This window comes from Mesoplodon bidens, assembly GCF_964165515.1.
Source record: "Mesoplodon bidens genome assembly, chromosome: 17".
NCBI lineage: Eukaryota > Metazoa > Chordata > Mammalia > Artiodactyla > Ziphiidae > Mesoplodon > Mesoplodon bidens.
Window position 1 is genome coordinate 38,422,725 of NC_138174.1, and position 11,502 is coordinate 38,434,226.

The 11,502-nt window shown below is 37.4% G+C and overlaps 1 pseudogene across 1 annotated transcript; it reads right to left on the minus strand.

Moving 5' to 3' along the window:
• Positions 1–7,296: 7,296 nt before the first annotated feature.
• Positions 7,297–8,760, minus strand: LOC308604909 (myb/SANT-like DNA-binding domain-containing protein 7; annotated as a pseudogene). The gene has a single exon. The product of its transcript is annotated as a myb/SANT-like DNA-binding domain-containing protein 7 (transcript).
• Positions 8,761–11,502: the final 2,742 nt, after the last annotated feature.

Consider the following 11,502-nt stretch of genomic DNA (forward strand, 5'->3'; position numbering starts at 1 on the left):
GAAAAGAAAGAATTTGCAATTTTCTAAAGTAAATTCTAGAAGCAGAGGGAGGTCAGAGGCCTTGGGGTTTATGTCCTGCGGATTCTGTAAGGGTGGAGGCTAGGAGTGAGTTCAGAGGCTTAGAGATAGGAATAAGCTTGTCTAAAGCTTGATCAAGGGGAAGGAAATGTTAAGGCTACTTTGGTGAATACTGTATTATAAAATGAGAATGGTTAGGGCTTCATGAATGGGATAGATAGATAGATAGGTAAATATTAGAGTATTAGGGATGTTTATAATAGATATTATGCATACATAATATTTTATATACAGTACAAATAGTATCTGTGTAATCTAATATACATATATGAGTATAGTTGAGTACACATGGATATACATATATAAGATTAAAATGAAAGTTTAGGGAATTCTCTGGCAGTCCAGTGGTTAAGATTGTGCTTTTTCACTGCTGTGGGCACAGATTCGATCCCTGGGAATTACAATTCTGCAAGCTGCACTGGGTGGCCAAAAAAAAAAAAAAAAAAAAAAAAAAATTAGGGCTTTAATCCCAAAGATCCACTAGTATATATGATATAGGAATATAATTTTATATTTATTTATTTATTTATAATACTAATCAAAGCCTCACTTTTGAAGTGTTCATATGATTTATCAGTTCTTAAGTATTTTAAAGAGCTTAATTATCTTCATACTCACCACAATCTTACAAAATAAATATTACTACACTCATTTTAAATAGAGAAAACTGGTTAAAATGTGGTTAATATAATACCCAAAGATATGTAACAAAGAAATGATAGAAATAGATTTTCATAACAGAATTATTTTACTCTGAAGTGGATAAACATAAATAGGCATCACAAAAATAAACTTTACTCACATTAAATTTAGAAGCAGAAGAACAAATTTAGATATTTGAAAATAAAAATCTAAAAATTACACATATTTGAAAAATATATATATCATTTTAAAAACAGCTGATAGAGATTTATTACAATACATATATAACTTATAATGTGGATTTGGTTTGCTGACTAAATCTAGATCCAAGTGTTTTAGGAATGAGGAGTCCATGCTCCTCTAAGGGATATGAATGAAAAAATGTTGTCTGCCATATCGTAAACAAAGGATATTTCAGCCATCAAAACACTACAGCCACCCTGGACCGTGAGCCCTGAGGGAACTCAGGATGGAGACAAATGGGCTGCCTGTTGCTAAGCCCTCAGCCAATGTAGCTGCCTGAAACTATGTACCCTGAGGGGATTCAGGATGGGGAAAAGCAGGATGCTGGGCCTAGATAGTTAAGGTGCACATCAAAGGAATGATTTCAATTAAGCCCACACCAAGAAAAGTGCTAAATCCATTAACTTGAGATATCTGGTTTCCTTTAATTAACAGTAATCTTTTGAAGTTCTGACTACCTTGTCTTTGTTGCAAAAACTCCTATATATATTGGCTCTTCCTCTTACCTCTTCGGAGCAGTCTCTCAGAGCTGAGAGTCCTGTGTACTGGGCTTAAGCCTCATATTGTCCACCAAATAAAATATAATTCTCAACTTTTAGGTTGTGCATTTTTTCAGTCTACAGGAAAGTTAATCTATGTTAAAGGAAAAATAAATTACAAGAAAACCTTCATTTATAAAGCTGCTTAAATAAAGAGTAAAAATAAAAACTTTTTAAAAAGTTTTTTTATAAAATTTTCTTAAGTAAAAACTAGTAAATAGCTAAAAAAACACTAAAATTTGAAAGGATTATCATGTAGTTATCTGCTGTAATTTTTCTTTGCTTTCATTTCATTAACTGAAGCTCTTCTACCCCATTAGAGAATCACTGATGGCAGTGTTCAAACTGAAAATTCTCCATGTTCTTGTCTCCAAGAAGACAAGAAAAACTAGATATAATTTATCAAAAGTTTATAGTTTTGAAAAATAATTTAAAATAGTATAGATCAACTATTTAATGCAACAAAAAAATCAGTTTTATACAGAAGCATTAATAAATGGCTAATTTACTTATCCAGAATGTTGCCACTTACTGCATCACTTGAAAATATTATTAAAACATAATGAACTGAATCAGTATTGTTTTTCAGCTTTATAATTCACAGTGCTGAGAATATGTATGATTTATTATTATTATAACTAATAATTACTATTTACTGAATATATCTTCTATAGAGTAGTCACACTGCTAAGTGCTTCATATAGATAACTTTATTTAATCCTTACAATAACTATTAAAGATTTCCATAGGAGAAACTGGTCCTCTGAAAATGGTAACAAAAGTAGTGTGGTAAACTGGAATTTACAAGGTCTAATTTTAAAATTCATATTATATTTGGGACAATTGTAATAAGCTGTAAGTACTTAAAAAATCACACAACAACAAAACAAAACAAAACATATTGTGGAATGTTATCATAAATTAATACAAATTAAGATTGAATATCTGAGTGTAATGAATATCAGATCATTCACCATTACCTTTGGATGTTGTAGCCCTTTTAATATTTTGTACATATATTGACCAAATACATTACCACCTATGTGAAAATTTTTGTCCCTGTTATTGCTGCATGACAAATTACCCTCAAATTTAGCATATTCAAATAATCATTTTATTTTGCTCCAGGTTTCATGAATGGCTCAAATGGCTCAATTCTAGCTTGAGGACATTTACATCATTGCAGTCAGAGATGTTGACTGGGACAGACATCCAAAATGGCTCCCCCACTTGGCTGGGGCAGCTAAGAGCTCTTTTGGGTCTGTGAATCTACGTGCCAAACCTTAGCCTCCCCAGCCTGAGGATTTCAAGGTGTTCAGACTTCTTACATAATAGCTGCTTCCTCCAGAGTAAGCATTCCAAGAGCATGTTGGGAAGTCACAGATTACAAGTTCTGCTGTTTTCTACTGGTTACAAACAAGTCAGTAAATTCAATAAGGGACATAAACCTGATCTCTTAATGGGCATTATACCAAGGAATTTGCAAATATGTTTTACAACTTCCACTATTATGTTAAACGTATAGTATTTTAACTACTGTAAATGATTTTTTCTTATATTTCATCTTAATTTTTCCCTATTTGAATGTATTATATGCTTGTCTGCTAACATTTGAAAACTACGTGAAAGAATAATCAATTTTTTAAAGGCATCTAAAGTGCCTAATCCAAAGACAACTACTATGTTCTTCTTTTATGTTTCTTTCTAGTCTTACTAAGAGCAGAAAGAAGTCTAAGATTGAAATATATAAAATATTAATTACTGTGTTTCTCATTTAATGAGCGTGCTGCTCAACTCGTCTTTTGATCTCAATAGCCTGCAGGTATTAGAGTATGTCAGGTCCCCTCAGCACCCCAAGTCAGGCTACATGGAACTGGTTCCTCAGACATTCCTCAAAAAGCCAAAACACTGGACACAGGCTCCACTCTTTTCTTTCTTCCTCCTGGGAGTGGCCTCTGAGCTGTCTCAGCCTTCCTCTGCTGTAGTGCAGGTGCTCTGCAGCAGCAGCATGTGGCCATCTCTCTTTTGTTCTCAGTGGTCCCCAGGCATCTAGGGTATGGTGGGCCAATCAGTGTTTTGAGATGTGAGAGACAGAAACCAGTCCTTCAGGCAGCTCCCTCTATCAAAAGTCAGCCTTGAACATTGCCCAATGTTCTCTTTTCCTCCCCAGAAAGCAGCTTGATCCTCTTGATCATATCACACTGTCCCAGAGGGAAGGAACATGGTGAGAGTGTACACAGATTTTCCTGCCAGTGTAGGTGAGTTCAAACTCACCAGGGGTGCAGGAACCTTTTAACTGGAATCTAGATTGCTCACAAAGGAAATTGGTCTACATATTGTTGAATTGGTGTCCTCATGGTAGAAAGGAGGGTCTGTGGTTTCCTTTTCCACCATCTTGCTGACATTATCTCTTGTCCTTCACATTTTTTAATTAACTATTCAAAATGTTTTTATTATTTATTTGAATTTTTATTCATTTCTAATATTGACCTGTGTAACACAGTTGGTTTTAATTTGGGTGTATTTATATTATAATGGATATATTTATACACAAACTCATTTACTCAATAGCTCTTCTTTATTGATCAATAATTCTTTATTTCATGTAATTCTTGAATATGATATGAACTATTATAGTGTTTTCAAGTCAGTTTCATCATTTGATCTTATGATAGTACCCCACTTTTCAAATTATTTTGTGGAGATATAATACATTTAATATTTGACAGAGATAGTATTAATCCTGTCTTACTTATTTTTCATTGTATTTTCTTACTTATCTACATTTCTAGAGGAACTGACCTGAGATAACCTAATACTCACCCCTGTATTCTCTTTACATTTTTCACCTGATCTCAATGGTACTAACTCATAGACATAAAACCTTCTCCGATTAGTATAAATTTAGCTTATCTGAATTTGAATTTATCTGTGTGAATCAGCCAAGAATTCTTCTTACTTCTTTCCCAGTTAGATTATCTCTATTGAAGCAGAATATTTTCATTCATGGAAGATTTTTCTTTAACTAGGTTTCTTTTCTTTTCTTTTCTTTTCTTTTTAAGGTACAGATAAAAATTTTATTCATGCATACTAGGATTAAATTACTTAACAGAGAGATAGAGGGTGGTGGGAGGTTGGCATACACAGCACCATTTACATTGAGAGCTTACTTTGAGGCAGATCATCACTCCTACCACAGTACCATGGCCTTCATCCTCCTCCTCCTCCTTCCTCCTGAAGTGTCCCTTGCAGTCAGCAGGCCCCTGCCCCTCACTCACCAGCACTCGCATGCTACCGGGCTTCTTCCCCCAGTACAGAGCCCAGTACAGAGCCCACTGGAAACATCTGTCTTTACATTCATCTGTCCACTGGGCCCTCACACAGCTCCTGCATGGTAGCTGGGATAGCCTCCCACTGGATAAGTGAGGGGGCCTGAGGTACAGAATGGTGAAGTGACCTGCCTGCAGACTGACAGGGGGTCACGGCTGAACCTAGAGCTTAGACAGGATTTCTGGACCTGTTTCTCTACAGCCTCCCCTTATTACAACTTCCTTCCTCTTCACAAGATTTAGCCTGTTTTTTTTCATTTACTTTTTAAAGATTTTTCCCTTTAGTTTTATTCCGAACCTTAAAGTTGCTCTTGCCCATTAGATCTGCACATTACTACCTCCAAAGCTCGCCTTGACTTCTGCTCTTTAGCACTTCTCTTATCTCAAATAAATCCCTGCCTGTGTATTTTGCTACCATTAATAGATAAATATAGTACAGGCCTAACTCATTCAAGTCCTCTCCTGTTTTTCTGGAAAGTCTACCTATCTACAGTAGCATTATCCAGTTGTAACTGACATGGACCCCTCCATGTAAGGTCCTAAAACAACTGAGAAAAAAAAAAAAATATATATATATATATATCTCCACTTCCGTGCCTTAAACATATGCTCCTTTAAAGCAAGGAATCTGCATCTGGGTGTGCTGCTTATAGAAGTTCACTAGTACATTCATAAATATTAACACCATAGAACACTTCCTTAAAACACAATTGTTACCAGTATTTCACATACATTAATACGCTGATGTAACTGAAAATATTGTAATCAGAATTTCATTTTGCCTTTTGTTATGCTATTCATCTAATTTTTTAGAACTGGAAGGTACAAGAAAAGTCATCTAGTACAAACCTCTCATTTTAGAGATAAAGAAACTGAGGCACAAAAAGGGCAAGTGATTTGTTCAATGTAACAAACTGTGGCAGCATTAGAATCTGGGGGTTCTGACTAGATTCCAGTGTGTTCTACCTCATGTTGCTTCAACATAATCGCCCATTCATCAGAGAAGCTTGCCATCTATTCCTGCTTCCAGTATGTTCCCACTGTGGTTTGGACCATTTCTCCAGCATTGGTATTTCCAGCATTTAGGTAAGCAATCAAGCTGGCAAAATATAAAATAAAACCTCTCCCAACATGCCTGCACATTTTTTCAGCCTCTTGATTAGAGGAAAAATTCTTAAATTCAAAGTCTCCTTTTTGTACTTTCTGAAAGTACTAAATAACCACTAAGAGCTTTAAGTTAGGTTAACAATGGCTGGTAAATGGCTTCCCTTCTAGAGTAAATTGGAAGCATGGCTCAACACCATCATATCTCCTCTAGGAAGTGTATGTGTTTTGGAGGGAAAAGGGGATGGATTTGTCGAGGGTTGGTGCTTAAAAAGAGTTACCTATTTAAGGTAACTTATCCTTATCCCCACCACCCAACTGTTCCCAAAGCTGTTCTATTCCATCATATGCCATTAACGAGGTGAACTTCTGTCTATATCTTGTGAGAAAAAGTGACTTTGGAAAATTCCCTAGAAGAAAAGTTTTCTAGGGCTTGCCTTCTGTAACATACTAGACGGAAAAAAAGGCTAACAGAAGAACAAAATTAGCTAAAAGCATTTGGGAAACTGATACAATCCAAATTGTTTCCACAATGTCCAAATGGCAAACCAAAGCTAAAGATATATAATTATGCATAATCAAGGAACCTAAAAAATATGGAATGGAAATAATTTACTAACATGTAATATTTTATAAGACAGCCAATTTCTTATTATATCAAAGATTAACATGAACCAAAACACACGACTGTGGCTCCCTGTCAGTTCTGAATTATATCCATAGTGATAAGAGATTAAGGACTAGTAAAATGGAGGGAAAGATGGTTTGACTATTGAGTGTTTGCTAGTGGGCATGTCACAGACACAGCAGTGAAAATATAAGAGATAAATGTACTGATACGTGTTGTGTCTATATTAGCCTAATGAGCTAAAGAGAGATTTAAAGAAATGAAGATTGTAAACTCCAGGAAGCCATCAAGTTAAACTAGGAGATTCAAGCAATGAGGTCTTGGTATACAACCTTAATTCTATATCTTGTCAGCTCACCTTATATCTTGTGCCTCACCCTAGCCTGACCTCGGCCAAGGTCATATGCTTTAATAACTTCCATGTGTATAGTGCTTTTAAACTTTTAAATCCTTTCACATCTATTTAAGCCATCTGATCCTCACAACAACCCTGTGAGGTATGTAGGTTGCCCCCTTTTAACAGCTGAGGAAACTGGTGTTGAGAGGTAAACTAAATTGTCGCACATCAGTGATGAAGCCAGGGCTAACTAGCTCTTTGGACTTGGCTACTTCCATTGTACCAGGCCACCACTCTCATGTTTCTGAAAGGCCTTTCAACTAGTGGAGATGCTTGGAGAAGCAAGTATATTCTTACCCATCTGCACCTTAATGGTCCATCCACTTTTTTTTTTTTTTTTCTGAAGACATGAAAAAGGAGCCAGGGTACCAGAAGGTAGCTGTTGGACCCGGGCCTCTGTCAGAGGAGGAAATACACCCTTGTGTGATCAACTAACTTTTGGTGTTTGAAATTAACCTCTGAAGAAACTTTTCAATCCCTAGCTGAAAAGCACTGGTTGCCTCTTCTACTGCTGTGGCTGAGTGTTTGACCACGACCACAGCATCCCTGCGTAGCTCACTGGCAGGGTCCTGCTGAGCACTGGTCTCCCTGCCAATGGCAATCAGCCGGTCCAATTTTTCTTCCTCCCACTTTGAAAGTTCTCATGCCAATCTCCTGTTTTCTGCCAACTTGGCTGCAATAGTCCTGGCCACTGACCACCTTCTTCACCTTGCCCACCTGGGAGGGGGCTCACTGGTCAAAGGCCCATCCCCACCAGAAACAAAAGGAACTCTGGAGGAGGAGACCGGAGGCTGCTGTGCTGAGGCCACCCTGGGAGTGTTTCAGCTGGAGTTGGTGCAGGGGCTGGACTCACCAGACACTCCCAGTCTGGTCATGGGGTTGCTCTGACAGGGAGCAGCTGCACCTCTGAAAAGGTGGTGGGAGTTGCTGTAGCTGGGGGTTCCTTGAGAGCACCCTGAACCCAAGGATTCATCCCAGGAGTCCTCAAGGTCACTGGTTTCTCTCATCTGGTCACTGATCCTCAGTTGACAATCCTCATCTGATTCCTTAACTGTTTTCAAGATAGGCTGATCATCTGCTGCCTGAGTCCTTTTTGCTCCCAGAATGCTGGTTCCCTCTTCCCCTGGGATGGCAGGGGCTGCCAAGTTCTGATCACAGTGCTGGGCCCAAGCAGCCTCCTCCATTAAGTTGTCTACGTCAGTCACTATATAATTTTGGAGAAGGTGATCCAGTGTATCTATAAAAGGGACAGTGTGGTGGATCACCCATACTTGTGGCATGGACCACATAGGCCTATAAATATAATGCCTTCAGGACTTTGAACTTGGAGCGGCACTGATGCTCGGTGCGACAGAAGCCTTCCTGCTGCATCTGCTTAGACACAGCCTGGTAGACGTCTGCATTGTGATGTATGGTCTGGAGGCACTGAATATTCTGTGCCTCACCTAGTATGGAGAGAAGCATCCGTGTCTCCTGTCTAGACCACCAGATGCCCACGCTGATATTGGAAGTGGCCAAAGCAGACTGCAAAGGAAGGCTAGTTAGAGAAGGCTCCTGGCAGCAAGGTGCTGATCTGAAGGTGTGGGGAGGCTCTGTGTGCTTTGGTCTATCTCCAGGAGCCAGCCGATTCTTCCCTCTGAGGGCTAATTGCTGAGAAGCCAGGTCCAAGGACCACATTTCTGGCTTCTGCCAAGGATCTGCTTTACTTTCATTACTGTATTTGAAATATTCCTTATTCTACTTTGTTTTGCTGCCAATCCAACAACCTCTTCATTTTCTGAGTAAGCAAAAACAGCTGGAGTAACTGTCACCTGCATCATTGGCAACCACATCAGCCCAGCCATCCTTATAGACAGTCACACGGGCTGATGTGCAGCCTAGGTGAACCCCGATGGCCACCATGAGGTAGCAGAGATGGCGGTAGCAGTAACGAGTGGTCCCTGTGCCGCAACAGCGCCTGGTCCTAGATTTCTTAATATTATATTTCGGAGAATAGTCCTTGGAATTTCTAGTATGTGATAGATTATTTTGTGCTTGATTACTAGTGATTTATTTTATTTTCCTCTTTGCATAGATATATGAAGTGTTTAGGATTTAAAAATTTTTTTTTTGAATAAGTGTGAAAAATGACTAGATTTTGAAGCATGGAGCAGTTGAAATAAACGCAAGTAAGATAATAATCTCCTTTTTCAAACAAATCATACTACATTGGGTCCTGACCTGACAGTACAAAGAAACAAACTATTATTGGTGGGTAGCATTAAACACACCAATCCTGTATAAAAGGCTAATCTTAAATAGTAATATTGACATTTTGGATTAAATCAGTTTCACCTCTGAGCCATCAACATTACTATTAGAACACATCACAAAACGGGAAGCCAGGATAGCTGAGTACATGAAGATACCTAGAAATCCTAGGTGTGTAGTAACTGCTGAAACTTCCTACTTACATATAGTGACATGACTGAACATTTACGTGTAAGCAATATGAAAGACAATTTTGCAATGACATAAAAGAATAACATTTTTATAATTAATAAAATTTAGAAAACAAAATAGAAAATTAAAAAATGTCATTATCGTATGCTAATATAATTATAAACAAAATAATTTCTATTTGTTTTCACTTTTTAAAATATATTTTATTGTTATAACATTATGTTTAAATGTCAATTTAAGTTATAAGATTTGTGACTTACTTAGTTACTCTTGCCTTAAAAAATAAATCCTGAAAATTATCCTACCACACAATAATTATCTATGAACAAGATACGTTAGCTACAAACCGGATAGCCATCTCAAAGCACACTGGTTATAAGAAGAAAATTATTCTGATAAAGGAAAATTAAGATATCATATTTGAGGGAGAAAAACATGTAACATAGCTTTCTTTGGAGTATAAATTGAAATTGTGAGCCAAAAATATTTTCTCAGTGTTGTCTGTAATTTAATTGAATTCACTTTAAGTACAGTTAAATAAACACTGTTATATGTATAAGCTGTTTGAAGGGTACCTATAAAGTGGTCATGGGCAAATAATACAGAGAGGTGAATTATTATGTGTATGCTTTCTAAGCATATTAAATCAACACATTGTCATAGTGATGAATGTAGTCTTTAGATCTAAAATACATAGGTTTAACATATAGTCTCTAATACTCTCTACCTACATGGTTCAGTTCCCTCATATTTAAAAAGAGGGAAATGGACAGCTAATTTATAGCCATTTTAAGTATTAAATTTTATAAATAAACTATTAATAATGTTAACTACAATTAATGTTAAATCACAATCTTTTTTTTTTCTTTTTTTTTCTTTTTTGCGGTATGCGGGCCTCTCACTGTTGTGGCCTCTCCCGTTGCGGAGCACAGGCTCCGGATGCGCAGGCCCAGCGGCCATGGCTCACGGGCCCAGCCGCTCCGCGGCATATGGGATCCTCCCAGACCGGGGCACGAACCCATATCCCCTGCATCGGCAGGCGGATTCTCAACCACTGCGCCACCAGGGAGGCCCCAGACAATCTTTTTTATAACCAGGCTATTAATTGCTTAATTCTTTCTGTTTTTCATTTGAGTTTACTTAAAGGGAGCTGGGTACCATCTAAATGGAGTCCAGAATTCATGAAGCATAGCACAATTAAGAGCTCATTTGTCATGGAGCTCTCCAAAACCAACATTCAGTTTTCACTGTCAAATGCAAAAATCTGAAAATTGTTTGATATATACACATGCATGTGTTCAAATTGTTTAATTAAAAAGTTTTATACTGAGTTTACCATAAAATATAAACGTATACACAAAAGATGTTTTCAGAACAAATATGATGCTAGATAGAATTTTAGTTTGGTAAGTCAGCTTATCAAAGGCAGAAATGTTTATATATTGTAAATGGTCAAAATGGAGTGGAAAACCATGCTGACAATAAATAATTCAAATATCAAACTATGTATAGGGAATAAAAATCAGGATTTTTTTTTTTTAGTTAGCTTTATCCTTTTCCTCCTAGAAAGTTAGCAGAGGTTCTATGTATTCCTCAAGTTTTTAGAAGAAAAGTAACCATCTAGATCATCATAGAGCTAAAAAAAATAGCTGTTGAATAAGCAAATTAATTAAGGGCTTCACAAGTCTCTGGCCCTGGATATAAAAATGTTGAAACTGCATTCTTAAATGAGTTCAAGACCGAGAATTTTTTAAAATCCATTAACCACACCCTTCACCTCATTCATTAGTTGTTTTTTTTCTTTTTTTTTTTTTTTTTGCGGTATGCGGGCCTCTCACTGTTGTGGTCTCTCCCGTTGAGGAGCACAGGCTCCGGACGTGCAGGCTCAGTGGCCATGGCTCACGGGCCCAGCCGCTCCACGGCATGTGTGATCTTCCCAGACTGGGGCACGAACCCATGTCCCATGCATCGGCAGGAAGACTCCCAACCACTGCGCCACCAAGGTAGCCCTAGTTGATTTCTTGATTCTTCATTTCACCATGAGCATTATTTAAATAGTAGAACCCATACTATTAAACATATTGTATATTTTTAAATTAA